Here is a 19983-nt window from a genome sequence, read left to right on the forward strand (position 1 = left end):
CATTAGTATTGCAGTCTTCCATGAATTAAAAAGAAATTACTATTTTGGAAAATAATATTCTTTAGCTTCATTAATTTGTATGGGGTAGGTTCTTTACATTCTTAGTTATCTATTTATTGACTCCCCATAAATCACTCATTAAGAATTTTTCAAGGAAAAATGTTAAGAAAAATGTGTGTGGGGTGTTCGCAGTCTGGATTGGATCGGTTTTGGAAGCAAAAATTATCCGATCCAATCCCTTCGGTTTGATCACAAAATCATCCATTCAGTTTGGACTTTTTTTCAAATCCGATCCAATCCAACTCAATTTTTTCGGTTTGGATTGGATTGATTTTCGGTTTTTTGAAAATCCTAAAATTTGTTTCTTGATTATTGCTCAAATAACATCTTTTGTATATACTGGCTTTGTAATTTTATTTTTTTTAAATACAAAAGTACCAGTAAACGATAATATAGATTTTTTTTTTTGGACAATAAGATATGAAGCTCTACATATATAAAATTTTGTTGATGAGACGTGACTAGATTTTTTCTTGAGTTTAGTTGATGGGTTAATGGGTATTGGGTTTAGAAATTTTTGGACTATGATGGGAGAAAGACCAAAGTAGGTAGAGTAAAATTAATATATTGGATCGATTTTCTTCTACTAATCTGAAAACCGATCCAATCCAATTAAAATTTGCGGTTTTTTCGGTTTTTGATTTTTCGGTTTTCGATTTTTCGGTTCGGTTATTGCGGTTTGAATCGGTTGATGAACACCCCTAGTCATTTTAAAAGAGGTAAGGTTGTGTCATTTTAAGTGAGAGAAAGAAATAAATTATGAGGGAGAGAGAATAGATAAAAAAAAAAAAGATATAGGTTTCACCTCTATGTGAGAGTGAAATGACATAAATTGTGTCATTTAGAAAGACAAATATTTTCCTCAAATATGAAACCGAGTCAAAGTCGACATTCAGAATAGTTTATGAATTTAAAAAATAATTGTAAAGTGTTGATTGTAGTTGTTTGAAAGTAAAATAATATTTAGAAAATCGCTTCAGTAGGGTTACAAAATATTTTATTCCAGAAAAAAGACATAGGTTTCACCTCTATGTGAGAGTGAAATGACATAAATTGTGTCATTTAGAAAGAAAAACATTTTTCTCAAATATGAAACCGTGTCAAAGTCGACATTCAGAATAGTTTATGAATTTAAAAAATAATTGTAAAGTGTTGATTGTAGTTGTTTGAAAGTAAAATAATATTTAGAAAATCGCTTCCGTAGGGTTACAAAATATTTTATTCCAGAAAAAAGACAACTCATACCGACGAAAACTGAGTCAATGTTGGAGAAGGGTGACTTGCTTTTTTTTTTTTTTAGTACACAGGTGACTTGCTTTTAAACAAAGTACGTTAAGCAAAAAAATGATTTTCATCTTTGAATTTATTTTTTGTGGAGAATCTTTGAATTTATTGACCACGAAACTATTTTCCGATCGCAATCATTAAATTCCTACGCGCTTGCTTCTGGCTATACTATAACTCATAGACCCGTAGATAGTAGTTGACTTGGATAGCATGACGCCGAAATTAATTTTGAAAAAAACAATGTTGAGATGGCCTTTTTATTGAAACAATATTTAAAAAAAAATTATTTCATTTTTATGTTTTGTTTTTTAAAATGTTTCACATTTTTTAACATTAGAAATCGGTTTCCCTTGAAACCGTTTTTTTAACAATTTTTTAGAATGGATCCTCTGGTGTTTTTTTTTGTTTCTGGAAATTAACATAACGGACCATGACCTTGAGAGGATATTAATTATTTATAGACAAATTGTTGGAATATATATATATATATATATATATATATATATATATATATATATATATATATATAAATTGTATAGACAATCTATTGGTTATAAATAAGAAGTTTGATAGTGAAAATGTGTGCCTTTTCGTCGACAAACAGATGTATCTTTTCATCCTAAAGGATGTGTTGTTTCATCCTAAAGGATGTGTTGTTTCATCCTAACGGATGTGTTGTTTCATCCTAAAGGATGTGTTGTTTCATCCTAACGGACATGTTGTTTCATCCTTGAATGGGTGTCTTTTCGTGTTGAACGAATGTGTCTTTTCGTGTCCAACGGATGTGTTGTTTCGTCGTCGAATAGGTGCCTTTTGGAACGTGACTTTACGTTGTCTATAAATAGACACTGACACCTTCAGAAAATGGATCCAATTTTCTGCACTGAAACTCTGCCGGAATTTTTCTCCTTCCGGTTTTGCATATTCCTTTTCATAATCCGGTGTGATTTCCTCTGGCATATTGTTGTGTTCGTTTGGGCTGTTGATTGGTAGTGCCGCCATTCTTCAGACGAAATCCGTTCTATCCTGGGAGACAAGTGTCCATCAACCTTGGGCATCAGTGAGGGGGCAAATTGTCTTAAGGAGACACGTTCTGTGGGCTCGGATTTTATTCCTCTGATATTGCATTTTTCATTCTTCTGATTCTGTCTGTTTCATACATATCAAGTAAGTCTATTTTTAAATATTTTTAATTGCACAGTGACAATTGTGATCATCTATTCTCTTCTGTTCTTTACATGGGTTCAAACCTCTAGTGATTTAATATTACCCACTGTCTTCAATAACAATCTTAAGACAATTTTGGTGTTTTGAACCTGTGATCGGTATATTTTTTATTTGCTTTAATATACTGTTTTCATTTATTGAGTAATTAAAAGATTAATTTGTGTGATTGATCCGAATTTCTGTTTGTGTAACAGAAATTGAATTTCTAATCTGTGTTGAATTAAAAAAAAAAAAAATTGTGTATATACATGACAATAAATGGTCTTGTGATTTTGCATATGATTTCGTATTTATGATTCTCCATGTTGGCATTGTTGCAATTCTTTTGAGTTTACATATATTGCAATTCGTGAATCGATGCATCCACGTCTGTGGAATTGAAGTTTTCATATATACATATCACAATATGTAAACGGTGCCTTTGGTCAGTTCTACAATAATGCACTATGGGTTGTTTGTTTTCATTTGGCTTTACATTGCCGAATGTGTATATGGCTTGATATTGGTTTGATTGAATTTGTAGTGGGGCCTGGAAAAAAAAAATTTAAATTAAGATGGTATGGATTGAACTTTATTTTTGGGCAGTAAAAGTCATGAATAATGTATTTTAAATGCATGCTTGTTGCTCAACATATTTTGTGCTATACGTACGTGCCCACACGCGAGCTATGATAATGGCATATATACATATGTAGACATATAAGTCGTAGGCTTTTACTGCATGTCTTAAGAATCCCAAACAGTGGATTTGCATTTTTTTTTTTACATTAATGCAATTGACGAATTGGAAAGAATGAATGTGCAAACATTTGAAATGCTATGACAAATTTCTACCTAAAATACACTGTGTTTTGATGGATATAAAAGTCTTATATCTGGTGAAATATTTGAAAGTATATGAACTCAAAAGAACTATTTTAGTGATGTCATAATCAAAGTCAATGTGATGACTTTAAATGTTGTCAATGACATGACAATTGTATATTATTTTATGGTTAAAATAAAGTTTATTATTTGGTATATGTGTTGTAGCCAAATAAGAAAATTAAAGTTATAAGGAGCAATCGATGGGGAGAGTATGATGGCTCCTTCGAGAAATTTTGTTTAGAGTTTGGTACTACAAACCAAATGATGGCTCCTTATGCTCCATAATCCAATAGGATTGCTCATAGAAAGACCCAGACATTAAATGATATGATCTTGTTGATGTCTGGTTTGTGGGGAAAAGTCATTTAATGACAAATTATATAATCAGTAAAGTATCCCACAAGAAAATTAAGAACACCTCCTATGAAATATGGAAAGGTAGGGAGCCTACCTTGAATTATCTTGAAGTGTGGGGGTGTTTGGCAAAGAGCATACCATACGACATATGGAAAGGAAAGAAGCCATCCCTGAAATACTTTAGAGTGTGGGGGTGTTTGGCTAAGGTTGCGGTTCCTAAACCTAAAAGGTTGAAAATCGGACTTAAAACCGTGGATTGTGTATTCATCGGTTATTGAATCAAGGAAAGTTACTTTCTTTGAAGATGTATTTCCGTATAAGAAAATACATGAATCAAGTGATAGTAATGATGATCAGGTTGTGATACCTCAGGATGCTACAACTGATACTGATCTTGTAGAGGATGTAGAAGATGAACCTAGACGTAGCAAGAGGCAAAGGACCGCCACATCCTTTGGACATGATTTTATGACATATCTATTAGAAAATGAGCCTCGGACGTATAAGGAAGCTATAACATCCCCGGAAGGACCATTCTGGGAAGAGGCTATCAATAGTGAGATAGAGTCTATCTTGTCCAACCACACTTGAGAATTGGTACATCTTCCTCCTGGTAATAAGCCTTTAGGAAGTAAGTGGGTGTTCAAAAGAAAAATGAAAGAGAATGACACTATTGATAAATATAAAGCAAGGCTTGTAGTAAAAGGCCACAGGCAACGTGAAGGTCTCGATTATTTAGAACAACCTGAAGACGACCTGGAAGAAGAGATATATTTAGAACAACCTGAAGGTTTCGTTGTTCCAAGACAAGAACGGAAAGTTTGTCGCTTAATAAAATCCCTTTACGGGTTAAAGCAAGCTCCAAAACAATGGCATGCGAAATTTGACAATGTTATGTTATCAAATGGGTTTCGAATTAATGAATGTGACAAATGTGTCTATGTTCGAAATACTGAAAAAGGATTTGCCATTGTCTGTCTTTATGTAGACGACATGTTGATCATGGGTAGTAATAATCAAATGATTAAAGCTACTAAACAATTACTTAATAGTAAGTTTGATATGAAAGATATGGGGATAGCAGACGTTATCCTAGGTATTAAAATCCATAGAACATCTGCAGGGTTGGTCTTATCACAGGCTCACTATATAGCTAAGGTTCTTGAGAAATTCAAAAGTTTGAATATAACTCCTGTGAGAAACCCTGTAGATTCAAATCTTAGTTTATTAAAGAACACTGGTAAAGCTACAGCACAAAAGCCATATGCTCAAGTGTTGGGAAATGAACTGCACCATACCTGATATTGCTTATGCAGTAAGTCTGTTCAGTCGCTTTACCAGTAATCCAAATGAAAATCATTGGAAAGCTATGGTAAGAATTTTGGGATACTTGAAGTATACTCAAAATTATGCTTTGCATTACGAGAAATACTCCGCAGTTATAGAAGGGTATTGTGATGCAAATTGGATCACCGGCTCTAACGACACTAGATCCACAAGTGGATATGTGTTCACCCTTGGCGAAGGTGTTGTGTCTTTGAAATCGTCCAAACAGACTTACATCGCAAGGTCAACCATGGAAGCAGAATTTATTGCTTTAGATAAGGCCGGTGAAGAAGCCGAATGGCTTCGTAAATTTATTGAGGATGTTCCTAATTGGCCAAAACTGGTACCATCTGTATGCATACATTGTGATAGCCAAGCAGCTATTGGAAGGGCCAAGAACGTCATGTATGACGGTAAGTCTAGACACATACGTCGTAGACATGATACCGTAAGACAACTACTCTCGAATGGAATTATTACAATTGACTATGTTAAGTCTAAAGAGAACATAACGGATCCGTTAACCAAAGGGATTCCTAGAGAGTTGGTCGAAAATTTGTCGAAAGGAATGAGTTTAAGGCCTATCAATTGTTGAGCATTGCGGTAACTCTACCTAGAAGAGTGGAGATCCCATGAACTAGGTTCAAAGAGACAACTAAGTGATGGTCGACTGTTCAAACACTGTGGAGTTTTTAAACTCATACTCATTCCTAAGACAAGACAGTGTATTATGAGGGTAAGCATTTAGGCTTTTAATGATTTCTTAATCTGTTGTGTTCAGATGATGTATAGTGAGTTACATCAAAAGAAATCACCTATGTGAGTGCGAAGTGAGGGCCGCTTCTATGAGAATTTTTTCAAAGGCCGATTCTCTAAAACACTCGCAGAACCAGGCAGGTGTCCCACGGCCAAAATGGGCGCAACAAAGGACCAACAATGCTAGAGAAGCAATTGCGTGACTCCTATTGTCTAGGTATACACTAAAGGTTGACGGTTCAAGTCGACCTAGACCACCGATTGACCGAGTATATCCGATAGGTTTTCACTAGAGAAGGTTCAAAGGTAACTCCACCTGTCTCGATGCAGTTGTTTCTCGTTGAGGAAATTACACTTTGCATTTATACTCTTGTGCATTTTTTGTCACGATGATTTGACTTCTTATCCATGTGGGGGATTGTTGGAATTTATATATATATATATATATATAGATATATATATATATTTATATATATATATATGTATATATATAAATTGTATAGACAATCTATTGGTTATGAATAAGAAGTTTGGTAGTGAAAAGGTGTGCCTTTTCGTCGACAAACAGATGTATCTTTTCATCCTAAAGGATGTGTTGTTTCATCCTAAAGGATGTGTTGTTTCATCCTAACGGATGTGTTGTTTCATCCTAAAGGATGTGTTGTTTCATCCTAAAGGATGTGTTGTTTCATCCTAACGGACATGTTGTTTCATCCTTGAATGGGTGTCTTTTCGTGTTGAACGAATGTGTCTTTTCGTGTCCAACGGATGTGTTGTTTCGTCGTCGAATAGGTGCCTTTTGGAACGTGACTTTACGTTGTCTATAACTAGACACTGACACCTTCAGAAAATGGATCCAATTTTCTGCACTGAAACTCTGCCGGAATTTTTCTCCTTCCGGTTTTGCATATTCCTTTTCATACTCCGGTGTGATTTCCTCTGGCATATTGTTGTGTTCGTTTGGGCTGTTGATTGGTAGTGCCGCCATTCTTCAGACGGAATCCGTTCTATCTTGGGAGACAAGTGTCAATCAACCTTGGACATCAGTTAGGGGGCAAATTGTCTTAAGGAGACACGTTCTGTGGGCTCGGATTTTATTCCTCTGATATTGCATTTTTCATTCTTCTGATTCTGTCTGTTTCATACATATCAAGTCTATTTTTAAATATTTTTAATTGCACAGTGACAATTCTGATCATCTACTCCCTTTTGTTCTTTACATGGGTTCAAACCTCTAGTGATTTAATATCACCCAATGTCTTCAATAACACAAATTAACTCATCACAATATTTTTATGTCTCTCATTTCTCATGATGTTCATTTGTTTATAAATAGTTAATATTTTCTTATATAACACAATCATATTAAATCACACATGAAAATATTTATTCCTCATTTTCTTTATTTATGTATGTAGGACAGTAGGTTTCCCCCAATTAAGTTTTCAGCTTGTTTTTTTTTAAGTTCAAATTTATAGCCCCTTTGTAACATAAAGAAGTGCACTCGTAAGGGTGAAAATAAAAACTTTTATTGTTTTTGTTGTGGAAACCATAAACCTTTTTACTGTCCAGTCTGTCCTTATGAGTTTGGTCTAGGATCTACCTATTAAAAATGTAGGGGTTTAGTTTCATACCTTTTGCTTGAAATCACCAAAGTGTATGATGTCCTAATAATGATTCACATTATTGTTCTTTAATGCGTGTGAGAACTCCTTTTTCTTGATCACTTTTTCTTTGGTAGCTTGCTAGGCATAGTCAAGGATGGAGGCTATAATATCTCGAAAAATTAAATTTTATAATTAGAAATTAATTAAGAGGGAATGATTTTTGCAGTTGTGGCAGAAATCATCCCCTTTGCCACTAATAAAAAAACAAGAGAGAGAAAGAAGAGAAAATGACAGAGAAGAGAAAAAATAATAGAGAGAAAAGGAAGGAATGAGTCAGTGGCATAAATTATTTTTTCTGCTTTTGAAGCAGAAATGATTTTCCCATTAATTAATAGTTAAAAAAGATTAATTAGATGAAAAACCTAATTAATTAGTTAAATAACTTTTCAATGTAAAAGTGTAAATAGTGAAAGTTTTGGGATAAAAATACAATTGGGCAAAATTATCGAAAACTTATAAATAATTTCATGGAAACCATTCCATAAATTTTATGAGCCCAAAATCATATGTTAAATACTCAAAGTTAATGGCTAAAAGAGAGTTAAATTAGAAGGGCAAGAGAGTCTTTTCTCATTTAGATATTTTTAACTTTAGTTAAAAATTAACAAGACACACTATCTCCTCACATTTCTCCCTCCATTGTGACCTTCTTCTTCTCTTGGCCATAACACACACTTCTTCTCCCTTCCATTTTCTCCCTTCGACCAAGCTTGGGAAATGGCTACTTGGTTTCACCTATTCCACTAAACCATGAATAGAAAGCAAGGCCCACTCATTGAATCCAACTTGGAAGCTTTTAGTTAAGAGAAAAACACATTCCCCACAAACTCATTTTCGTGCATCAAAAAGGGGGTAGTCAAGGAAGGAGGTTTTGTCTCTTGGAAGCTTGGAATCTCCTCTTTTTTCTTGTTTTGGTACTTTAGGTAAGAAAGCCAAACTCCCTTTGAGTTTCCATGGAAAGTTGTCTAGCCTAGGGTTGGAAATTGGGGGTTTATGATCTATAAGTTGGAAGTGATTTTGATAGTAGTTTTGTGTGTGTTTAATGATGTGGTGTTGAACCTAGTGTTGTATTGGTAGAAGACCAACCATTAGAGCACCCCATTGGTTAAAGCATTGATTCTTGAATATTTCAAGAATAGGGTAAGTTGTTGAATTTGTGTTCTTGGTGAAATTTTAGGTATTGGTTTGGTTATTCATGCATACTATGTTATATTGATCACACTCACACCTTTGGAATATGTGGTACTAGTGTGAAAAGTAGGTAGTTTGGTCTTTTGGATATTGAAAAAGTCTTGGAAAGAAAGACTGCAAGAGATAAGCTTTTGGACCTTGAGATTAATCCCCTTTGATGTTCCACCATACTCCATTGGAGTAGTGGTTTCTATGAATTGGTGTGTATTGTTGCACTGAAATATGATATGATGCATAATATTAGCATATGCTTTGTGTGATGCATAATATGGATAATGCTTTGTGTGATGCATAAATGAGATGGTTCCATGGTCACGAGAATATTTGTGTGATTAAAACCTGAGAAGAGGAGCCCATAGGGATTCTTGTCGGAAGTGCGCTGGGAAGAGGAGCTCATAGATACTTCTCTCAAGGTATTATTGTATGGACTTCCCTTGGAATCAGTTCATGGAGTAATTTCTTGTGGTTAAAACTTGAGAATAGGAGTCTGTAGGGACTCTTCTCGGAAGTGTCATAAGAGCATTCAATAGATGGCAAGTTGGCCAATGGAATGGCTCTAGTGTGATTGATATTTGTTTGTATGAACCAAAAGTGAACTAAAGGGTGGAGAAATCCTCCAAGGACTGTTGGGAGATATATTTCTGAGTCTCAAAGAGGAAGAGCCAATGCTAGTAGAGGAAAAGAGTCTTCCTAGTCTATTGGAGTATTTTGATGGCATGATGCATTTTGGATGAATTTTAGTATAGCTATATACATTTTGAGCACCATATTTTGTAATCTAAGTGCTTAATATGATGTATATGAGACTTATGATGTTCTTACCTTTAAAAACATGTATGAAGAATGTATTTAGATGTAAATTGATGGCTTGAGACCAATTTTGTGGATTTAATGCATGGAAGATGTATCTTATGCCAATGGATATGTAGATGGATGTATATTATATGAGAATTGTCATCATGTGTTAAATAAGCTTGGGAAGCATCCCAAACCATTAAAGCACAGCCAAGTGTTGTCATTTTTTATTTCGTCCAGCATGGTAATCGATTACCTTAAAACAAGGGACATAAATTTTAGTTTCTATTTAAGCTGGTAATCGATTACCATCAGTTGCTAATCGATTACCTAGTTTAGTAATCGATTACCTCAAAATAAGAGAAGCAAAGTTTAACTTCTGTTTGGGCTAGTAATCGATTCCACTAGTTGGCAATCGATTACCATCAGGATGGTAATCCATTACCTCATTTGGAAAATTTGAAATTTGAGCACTGTCAAGGTGGTAATCGATTACCACCAGTTGGTAATCGATTAGCTAATGTTGACCTTTGAGTTTTTAGTTACTTTTCAAGTAGTAATTGATTACTCATGCCTTGTAAGGCCTAAACCCCACTTCTAATGAGTTGTGGAACCTTGTGTAAGGGCAAGGGACAATAGGAAAATAGTGTAGTCCCCCCTACCATTTTGTAAAATCTTAATATAATAAATCGAACCTTTATAATGAGAAAATATGGAATTGACCATAATTATGAGAAAGAAATTAGAAATGAAAGAGAATATGAGAATAATTCACTTTTCAGTAAAAAATGAGAATACATTAAGTTTTCCGATAAAAAATGCAGTTAGGCAAAATTACTGGAATTAAAATAACAACAGTTGAATTAAAAATCCAGCTTTACTTTTTCTTTTTAAAACATAATATTTTCTGCTTAAAAAACTTTATGTATTTATAAACAATTCAAATTGTAATTAACTCATACAAATTGCGGAAACATCTAAATTCACTTCAACATATTATACCACCATGATGTTCCCACAAATAACATGGCTTTACTCGACGAATAATGATAGTCAATTACACAAGGTGATAATCTCCTACCAACATCGCCCAAACAAAACGGACAACACTCAGTTTGTTTTTCAGACAACTAGGGATAATTTTCACATGATTTCTCAACCTGATTGACAATTCAATAAATACAGGTATCATCTCAGTCTATCAAATAGACATACAAGCCCTTCCATCACATCTATATCAAAATACTTAAATGTCCACCAAATACATCACTTGAAACCTAAGTAATACAAAATATATGATCAAAATCTTTTGCATGTGTAAGAACCTGCAGCGTTAAATTAGGAAATTAATTAATTTAAGTAATTAATTATGAGTTTAGGAAAGAATTTCATAATTGACCGTGAATAATTATTAGAAGAATGAAATAATTATAGTAAGTGCTTAATAATATTGAAAGTCTCTTTTCTAACGAAAAGTGCAAATACCAGTTCTGCTTCGCGGTATAAGTGCGTAACGGTAAAGTATCCCGAAAAATTATAATAAGTATGAGAATATTCCTAGAATAATATTTAGGACTGGAATATCAAGTTTGAAGTCAAAATAATGAGAACTGGTGTCAGAACTAATACTGATAGCGTGAAAACGCGTACCGAAAAAGTATTGCGAAAAATTATAATAAAAATATGAAAAAACTTAGAAAAATGGCTAGGTTCAGAATATGAATTTTGAGATTAAAAAGATAAGCGTAGCTATCAATGCTAATACTGTGTGATTAATCTTAAGTGGACCATATATACTTGGGCACAAAGCCCTAAGTCAGAAATTGCATCCCTTTTACGTGAGATTTCTAAACCCTTGGCTGCCACCTTCACCTCCATTGCAAGGGTGGAGCTTTTCTCCATTTCCAAGCCCAAGTTCCCACATTTTCCCTTACTTTCTTCACCAAAGTTCCTTGTGTGAGTCTGCTCTAGCTTTGGGTGGTTGAAAGTTTACTCATTTCTGAGTTGTAGAGTCAGTTTGGGTGAGTGAGAGTTGCTGACTTGTGGTGAGGTGTTGTGGGAGTCTTGTGGTTGGGTTTTGAAGCTTCAAAGTGTCATTGAGGAAGAGAAAGGACCAAGCTTTGGTCACCATTTCGTGGATTTGTAGAACCTGATTTTTGGAACAAATTTGAGTGCTTCAAGAGCCTATTTTTCTGCTGAGTTTGAGCCTCCATAGGTATACCATGATCATTCCTCTTGAAATCCATGGTTTTAGCTTGTTTAAGTCACTAAATGAGGGAACTTTGATTAATCAAGTTAAAAGTGGTTAATCTATGCATGTTTAATGCTTTGGAACTTCTGTTTTTGAGAAAAACTGGACCTTGGATCATTAGGAACCCTTCTCACCTCGGATTATGCAAAAATTTGCTGCAAAATTCTGTTCTGCACGCATGGGAATCGATTCCCTTCTGTTGGGAATCGATTTTCAAGTGCAGGAATGATTCCCCATGTTTGGGAATCGATTCCTTCTTGTGACAGCAACGAACTAGTTTAGTAAAATTGCGATATCTTGAGCTACAGAGCTCCAAATTGAGTGAGGTTTTGACCCATGTAAAGATAACACATAGAGATACAATCCTGTAAAATTTCATATATATTGGATAAGTGGATTGGTCTTAGTGTTAGTTTGAAGTCACTACTTGATTGCTAGGAATTCAGTTTGCAACAGTCACTTTGCGAAAAATATAACCGGAGTTATACAACTCCGATTGAGACATAAAGTACATCGTTGGAAATATTAAGATGTCTAGTTTAACATATTAAAATCTTAGAAGATTTCATAAAGAGATGAAATTGCAGTCTTGAAAATAGTATAGGTAGTTTAATGCTTGTGGCTTCGGAAAGAGCCCGTAGTAAGCGAAACGAAAAAGAAATAATGTTCTTTTTAAATCTGAAAAGCTATGATATGTTTATTGATAGTATGAATGTTATGAAAACAGATATGTGACCTTGCTGGACACTGTTATTACTTGTGACCCTTTGGACACCGAGTCGTGAGGGAGGGTTTAGCTTGTGATGTAAGCTTTTGTGTTCTTGGGTTGATCTGTTGCTTGTTCCATCGACCTCCATGGAAGGGTGGTTTATATGCATGTATCTTTTCATGAAAATGATATATTCATTGATATATGCCTGAGACATGTTAATATAGCTGTTGATGTAATGTATGAATGTAATGTTAGTACTTGTACGATCAGGCAGCAACCCTGGTGTGCAAGGCATGAGGCAGCATCCTTCATGTTGGTAGGTAATAGACGTGTATAAACCCTATCTTGTTCCCTGGTCAATCGAACCGCACTTGCATACATCACATGATTAATGAGTTGTAGTATTTAGCTCGTTGAGCAAGAGATTATACTGTCATGATATAAATGCCTTAACATGAACATGCATTGAAACTACTGTTTTTGAACTTATATTATACTTGTAAGTGAGCTTGGGGCGGAAGAGTACTTGAGGACCCTTTGTCTTACTGAGATTTCTTTTTAGAGATCTCACCCCACGTTTGGAGTACATTTTCAGGTTCAGGTAACTCGGGAGTTGAGACCTCTGGCGGTAGGAGGCCGGAACTTAGCTGATATGCTTGCTGATTATGCTTATTTCATTACCATGTTATTTGCGTTGAGACTTGATTTGGCTTGTTGCCTTATTTGGTGAGCATGAGGATTGTCCATGCCACATTGATTTATGCTTTGTTTATTTAGACTCGTTATGTATAATGAATCAGGATGTTGTCTGGACTACGTGTTGTAGATCTGTGACTAGATACACACTTATTTATATTAATGAGGTTATTCAGTGTAGTTAGTTGAATTGCAATTTACATACAGACAATCTTTTGAAAATGAGTTTAGTAATCAACTTGGTAATTAATAATGACGTCATAATTAAAAAGAAAAAGTTATTCCATATTTTTACTAAGCGCTGCTTAATACGATGATATGATAACAAACCGGGTATACACGGGGTGTTACAGCATGCATCAACAACATACAAGATATCCAATAACTACGATCATAAGCTAAGTATAATGACCCCAACTGGTAAATCTTATTAGAGATTTAATTTAAGGATTTAAATATCATAATTATATTTAAAACGTGATTTCGAGTGTTTTGACTGTAATCATGATTAGGTCATGAACAATGATTTCTGTCGGGTATTCTGCACAAGCAACTAGTAGAGCTCGAAATGAACAGAATGATGTTAGAGACCTAATTTGGCAATTCTTATGCCAAATATGAATTCAGAATAAAAAATTAGTCTGGCACTTTTTACGAAAATCTCGTAAAATGTGTTTCTATCGAGTATTTGTACCACTGTTTAGGCAACCGGTAGAATCCAAAAAAGAATAAATGATATGAGAAGTATATGAAAGCCCAATATATGCCAAACAAGTCATGTTTGGACCAAAAATGATAAGTTTGGTAGTATAAATTAGAGGTAAAAGCCAACACTTTAAATGAAACAATTCACTTAAGTGACAAATAAAAGACAAAAAGAGACATAAAAACACCATCTTCTTTCCTTGCTTCTCCTCTAAACCGTGGACAACACTCATGGAGAAGACTTAGAGTCTTTTTCTTTCTTCTTCCATTTTCATCATCATCCACTCATCGAATCCAAAAAGTTTCACCACAAGAATTGTTCCTTATTATCTTAGGAGTAAAACTCATCCATTCTTTCTTCTTGGGAAGCATTTTTGAGAGAGATACCTCCCCTATACAGCCACAAATTATTGTTCATTGGAGGGGGAAATCTGATGACTTTTTTTTTTATTTAATGCTTGGAACTTAAAGCTTTGGTTGTCTAGGAGCTATTCTAGGTGAGAAATCCTATTTTCCTTGCTTGATTCAAGGAGTTTCATTTTAGGGTTCTTTAAATATATTTTTTGAAAATGATGAAGTCACAAGAGCATGAATTAGTGGTTTGTGGTTAAGGGATTGCATTAAAGTATGATTGTAGTATGTATAAAAGCATGTGAGGTTGTTGAAATTGTGAAAAATCATCATGGTTCCACCTATGTACAAATCTGCCCACATGATGAAATTGATGCAAATTAGCTATTTGAAGAAATGTAAATGTGAAAATAAGGTTTCGTATGTGTTTATTGATGAATGGTGTGAATTATGACTTGTAAAATGTATGTTGGTATAAATGAAAAATGAGTTGTCAAATTCTGAAAATTATGGATATGTACCTCTGACTTTAGAGTGTGATATCTCCCACATTCCTTAGTCAAATGAGGCTCATGATACCTCATTTTAAAGATTGAGATGTCATCTATATTTTCAAAAAATTTGAGATAATTATGTGTTGTGGTTTGTCCCTAAAGTCAAATTGAGTACAAACTGCCCAAAATCGCGAAGTGCAGGGGCGATTCCAGTATTTCGACTTCAAAAATTCATATCTCCCTCATTACTTACCAAAATTAAGCATATGATACCTATAATTAAATCCCTAGGTGTCTACTACAACATATTAAAATTTTAGAGAAATTGAACTTGTGGAACTTCGACAGTGGAGAAAACCGTAAGGAAGTTTAGGATCCCGTGCACTATCTGAAAACAGTTTTGTGAGTTGAAATTCTAAAAAATCATAACTTGAGCTATATAACTCTGATTAAGGTTTATGATACCTTGTTGAAAAGCCTAGGAAGTCTAGAATAACATACTAAAATTTGGGAATTTATCGATATATATTTCGTTTCCAGTTTCAGTTTGAATGAAGATAACTCAAGTTGAAAAATATGAAAACACTAAATTAGGCCTTATGGGTTATGGAAACCACCTGAGTATATTAGATAAGTGTTGTAAACATTGTCTAAATGTATAAGATACAACGAATTAGTAGAGTGACTTGTCTATTGGCATATAATAGGCATAAGCTTTGTTTAAAAGATAAAATCAATAAAGTGTTGGTGCCTTATATAGATATATAGCTTTGAGCATTTTATTGAGATTTTCTTTGGATTCATTCTCTAGGTATGCCTAGGGATTTTGGATTTGTGGATCATTTTGGAGAAAGCTAAGTAGCTTGCAAGACAAGTAAGCGTATTGTTAAAGCTTCGAGAGGTAAACTCTATGTTTAAGGAGTTTGCTCCTACTCTGTGTTCCGCCATAGTGTACGGACTATGGTTGGGTTGTATGATATGTATGAGATATATGATATAGATGCATTCGTGTAGAGATATATGATGATGTGATATGACATGTTTTATGTGATATGTATGATGATTCTTGGCCATTGAATCAGTGTGCATCAACTCCATATAGGGGAGAGACCTTTAGGAATAACGGTGTACACCAATGAGATATGATATATTCAATGTATGGGAGAGACCCTTGGGAATAAGTGCGTTGATTTCCACTTGGAGAGAGGTCCTTGGGGAATGACTGCGTACTTCAGAGATGTTATATGAGATATGTTCAGTACAATATGATATATGATGTATATGATATTTTGTATATTATGTATTTGACTGTCATGCAGGAAGTGAGTCCAGGGTATGGAGAGTTCTCTATAAACCTGGAGCTTACTAGAGATTCGTCTCTATCCCATTTGGGGATATAATTTCAGGTACACAGTTAGTTGGAGAGCCCTCACGAGGTAAGGATACTACCCGTGGCTAGAGGTGCTAGCATGAGTATATGGAGTTTTGGGTAGCGGAGGCTACTATTTATTTAGATGTTTTTTGGAGAGCATGTATTGTTGTATTTGTGCTCTATTTATTTAGGGATCATGATGTCTGATCCAGAGTTATGTATATGGCCTGTATATATGTTGTACATGCTTTTCGCTTTTGATGCAATAACATTTTAGTATTCCGGCATTATTATGAGATGAGGTATATTCTAATATGTGATTATTGCATGTTGCTAGTTTTAGAGGCACGGAGCCTTGTATGCATGTGCCCATGGATTAGTTCTGTAGTCATCTGTGATATATATTTGATATATTATGATAAAAGTGCTTATCAGTACATTATGAGAGTGGGATTATATCCCTGTTTATCCGAGAAATAAATGGAACTCTATCCGATTCGAGACTCCATCTGGAATGACACTTTTGGTCATATCCTGATGGTAGGTGATCTTTAGCTATGGTCATTGATCACGAATGTATTAGAGAATGAAAGAAAATATGTTATGAACAAGTAAGAAAAGATGTATGTGTTGCAATATATCATGTGAAATAAAAGGAAAGAACAGAAAAAGAAAAAGTTAGCTTGTACTTCCGCTAATCGAGTTAAAAGATTAAGTAAGACTTCCGTTGATGCATGTTTAAATATCATATGCATGTTAATTGAACCGGCTTGAGATGAGGATGTTACACTAAGTCCCTCGTGCATCAACATTACATGCTCTCATAATAGTACTACATATACATGTGATAAATAACATGTTGTAAAACATAAACAACAAAATGCATAAATAGCAACAACAATATGCCATAGAGCACAGTCTACATAGGCCTCTTACCCATAGATGCTCCCGCACTATCAGTGCCTGTACCTGAAAGGGGGTCACTGAAACGTGGGGTGAGATAAATATCTCAGTTAAATAGGGGCCTTGGAGGCTCTTCCACCCCAAAGTTCACTTCAGGCATATAGTATAAACAGAGTAATCAAAATAATGCAATATATGCCAATGCTATGTGTACAAAACAGTTATACTGGCCATAGAAGATGAGATAGATAACAAAAATATTGAGTTTGAAGCTTTGGGACACCATTAAAACAGAAAAATGCAGATTTTCTGCATTCTGTCATGTGGGAATTGATTCCCACCATATTTTCAGAAATCTTTGAAGGACCTCCTACATTCTAGAAGATTATGCCTAAATGATTTTGATGATGTCAAAGCATGAATAACTCAATTTGAAGATGCTATAGTTTCGGGTAAGATAATTTTTAGATTTTTTTGTAACACATTAGATATATCACTAAGCATGATACCAAGCTCCATTGCATTACATGCATTTAGTTACATGCATTTCTTTTTAAAAGTTAATTTGTTTTGTTATAGATTTAGTTTAATAAATAAAAAAAATCAATTAAAAATCTATTTTAATAAAAACCAAAAAGTAAAAGTAATATAATAAAACTAAATCAATTATATATATATATATAAAGAAACAAAATCTACAACAGCTCTTATCACGTTGGTTGATATATATATATATATATATATATATATATATATATATATATATATATATATATGAATTTTTGCTTATAATATATAATATATTGTTTTACTGATTTCTTTTTCCAATGCATAGTACATGGTATTTCAATTTTCTTTAAAAACAATATACAATATAATAATTAAAAGAAAGAAGGATTCTTTTTTAACTTCACTTACAGACTTTCGATTTGTGTATCAAAAAGAAAAGCGTTCTTTCTCTCTGCCATTTTTGCGTGAAAAACAGAGCTCACTTTCTCATCTTTGAAAATCGTTGTTTCAATTCTTTCATCTTCGATCTGCACAAAATAGAGTGTATGTGAGTGTTTGATACAACACCCCGTATTCATCTTCCTCCCAAAAAATCCCCAAATTTCCATCAACAAATTTTCTCTTCTTGAACCCTAAACAAAGTGAACCACTGTTGATGAGTCTCTTGGTCAATTTTTGAGTCAAGATTAGGTGATTTGGAGTGTTGTTCATGATTATACAAGATTGGAGGATTTGAAGCAATTAATTCAAAATTCTTGGAACAAAAATTTGAAGAACCCTAACTTCATTCTTTGTTTCATTTTGCTAAAAATTTGAAAGCTATTGAGGTAATATCTTAACCTTGTTTTGAGCATCCTTTGGTATATTCTTGAGACTTGATATTGTTGATTTGATTTTCTGTTTTTATTTTGATACATTGTGAGTATTCCAATTTCTATTTTTTGATTTTAAGTGAATATAATAAAAGTCTTGATGCTCTTTGTGTAAGATTTGTGTTTCTAATTTTCTTGAAAGATAGTTTAAAAATATTAAATCTAAATTTGTTTTTATACCTTGTTATACCTTGGGTTAATTCAGATTTTCGTTTGAGATTCACTATTTAGAAGCCTAATCTTGAATTGTTCTAGAAATTTTATTGTTGGAATATTAAATCTGAATTTTCTATTTTAATTGAGTTATATTGTGCTTAAAATTTAGATTTCTTGTGGTTTATCATTAAGAGATTTATCTAGAACTAATTTTATATTTTTTGTGAAATTTTGAGAGAAATTACAAATATGAATTTTCTGGATATAGTGTGATAGTTTCTGTTTTAATCAGAATTTTTAGTGTCCATAATTTAGATACTTGATATTATTACATACAAGTTTCTTATTGCTTAAAATTTTCAGTTTGTGATACATATACTTGTGCTCTAAATTTTTTGCATACATCATATCATTTTGGAGCTTGTTTTTGTGTCTTATTTGACATATCAAGTGTGATAGGACATTGTAATAGGTTGATAAATTTCCTGTTATAAATCTGAGACATTGTATTGCGTGTTTAAAGTGAAGTGCGCATGTGTGAAAAATCTGTCCTAGGTGTGTGGGTGCAATCGTGTGGGTTGGCGGCCTTGTGCTTGGCTTGAGATTGTGTCTCAAGGCCTGGAGCCTCAAGAATCCACTAGGGTGTGTGGAGTTCTTGTGTGAGAGGAGTTTGTGAACTCCTAGGTTCGGCTTGAGAGTATTCTTAGAGCTTGGAGCAGTGTAGGCACTAGAGAGATTTTTGGTATTTTGTTTGATTGCCTATGTGACGCGTGTTTGTAAAACAAGTAAACTTGTGATAAATAAAATATCTGCAGCGACTGTAGTCTGGACGTAGCACCCTATTTAGGCTTAGTGAGTGTGAACTAGGATATATTGTGTGTCTCTTGTCTTTCTGATTTAATTTTTGAATTTTTTTTTTTAGAGACTTAAAGTAACACTGATTTCTGGTTTGAAAGTGCTATAGCGGTTTTCTAATGACATATTAAAAGTGATGTAGCAGAATTAACATTTTCTGTTTTGCTTAAGAAAATTACATTGCTGCATTTATACTCTGTAAATTGTTAAGGTATGCTTCTGTTACTATATTGTTCTTAGTATTGTGAAAAATTATTTTATGCATATAGGGACTGAAGAAAAATTGTGTGATTTTTTATTGAATTCAAAAAGTAATATAAATTGATTTCTGTCAACTAATTAGTTGGTGTGGTGATTGAACTGTTAAGTTCAACTTTGTCTAGGCATATCATTTTTAAGGATCTATTTGCAAAATATTTTTGGAAAAGTTTGGAAACACCTATTCACCCCCCTCTAGGTGTTCTTCCACGTCCTGTGTAAGAAGCCATTTGTCCAACAATCTTTCCTTCCCGGTAAAAAAAAAAGTATCTCCTCTACCAAACGTCCCCTTAAAGTTCTCTCCTTTTCTTTTTC

This window comes from Gastrolobium bilobum, unplaced genomic scaffold (genome assembly GCF_033153095.1).
Source record: "Gastrolobium bilobum isolate Gb01-03AN ecotype WA unplaced genomic scaffold, APGP_CSIRO_Gbil_v1 utg3108, whole genome shotgun sequence".
NCBI classification, from domain to species: domain Eukaryota; kingdom Viridiplantae; phylum Streptophyta; class Magnoliopsida; order Fabales; family Fabaceae; genus Gastrolobium; species Gastrolobium bilobum.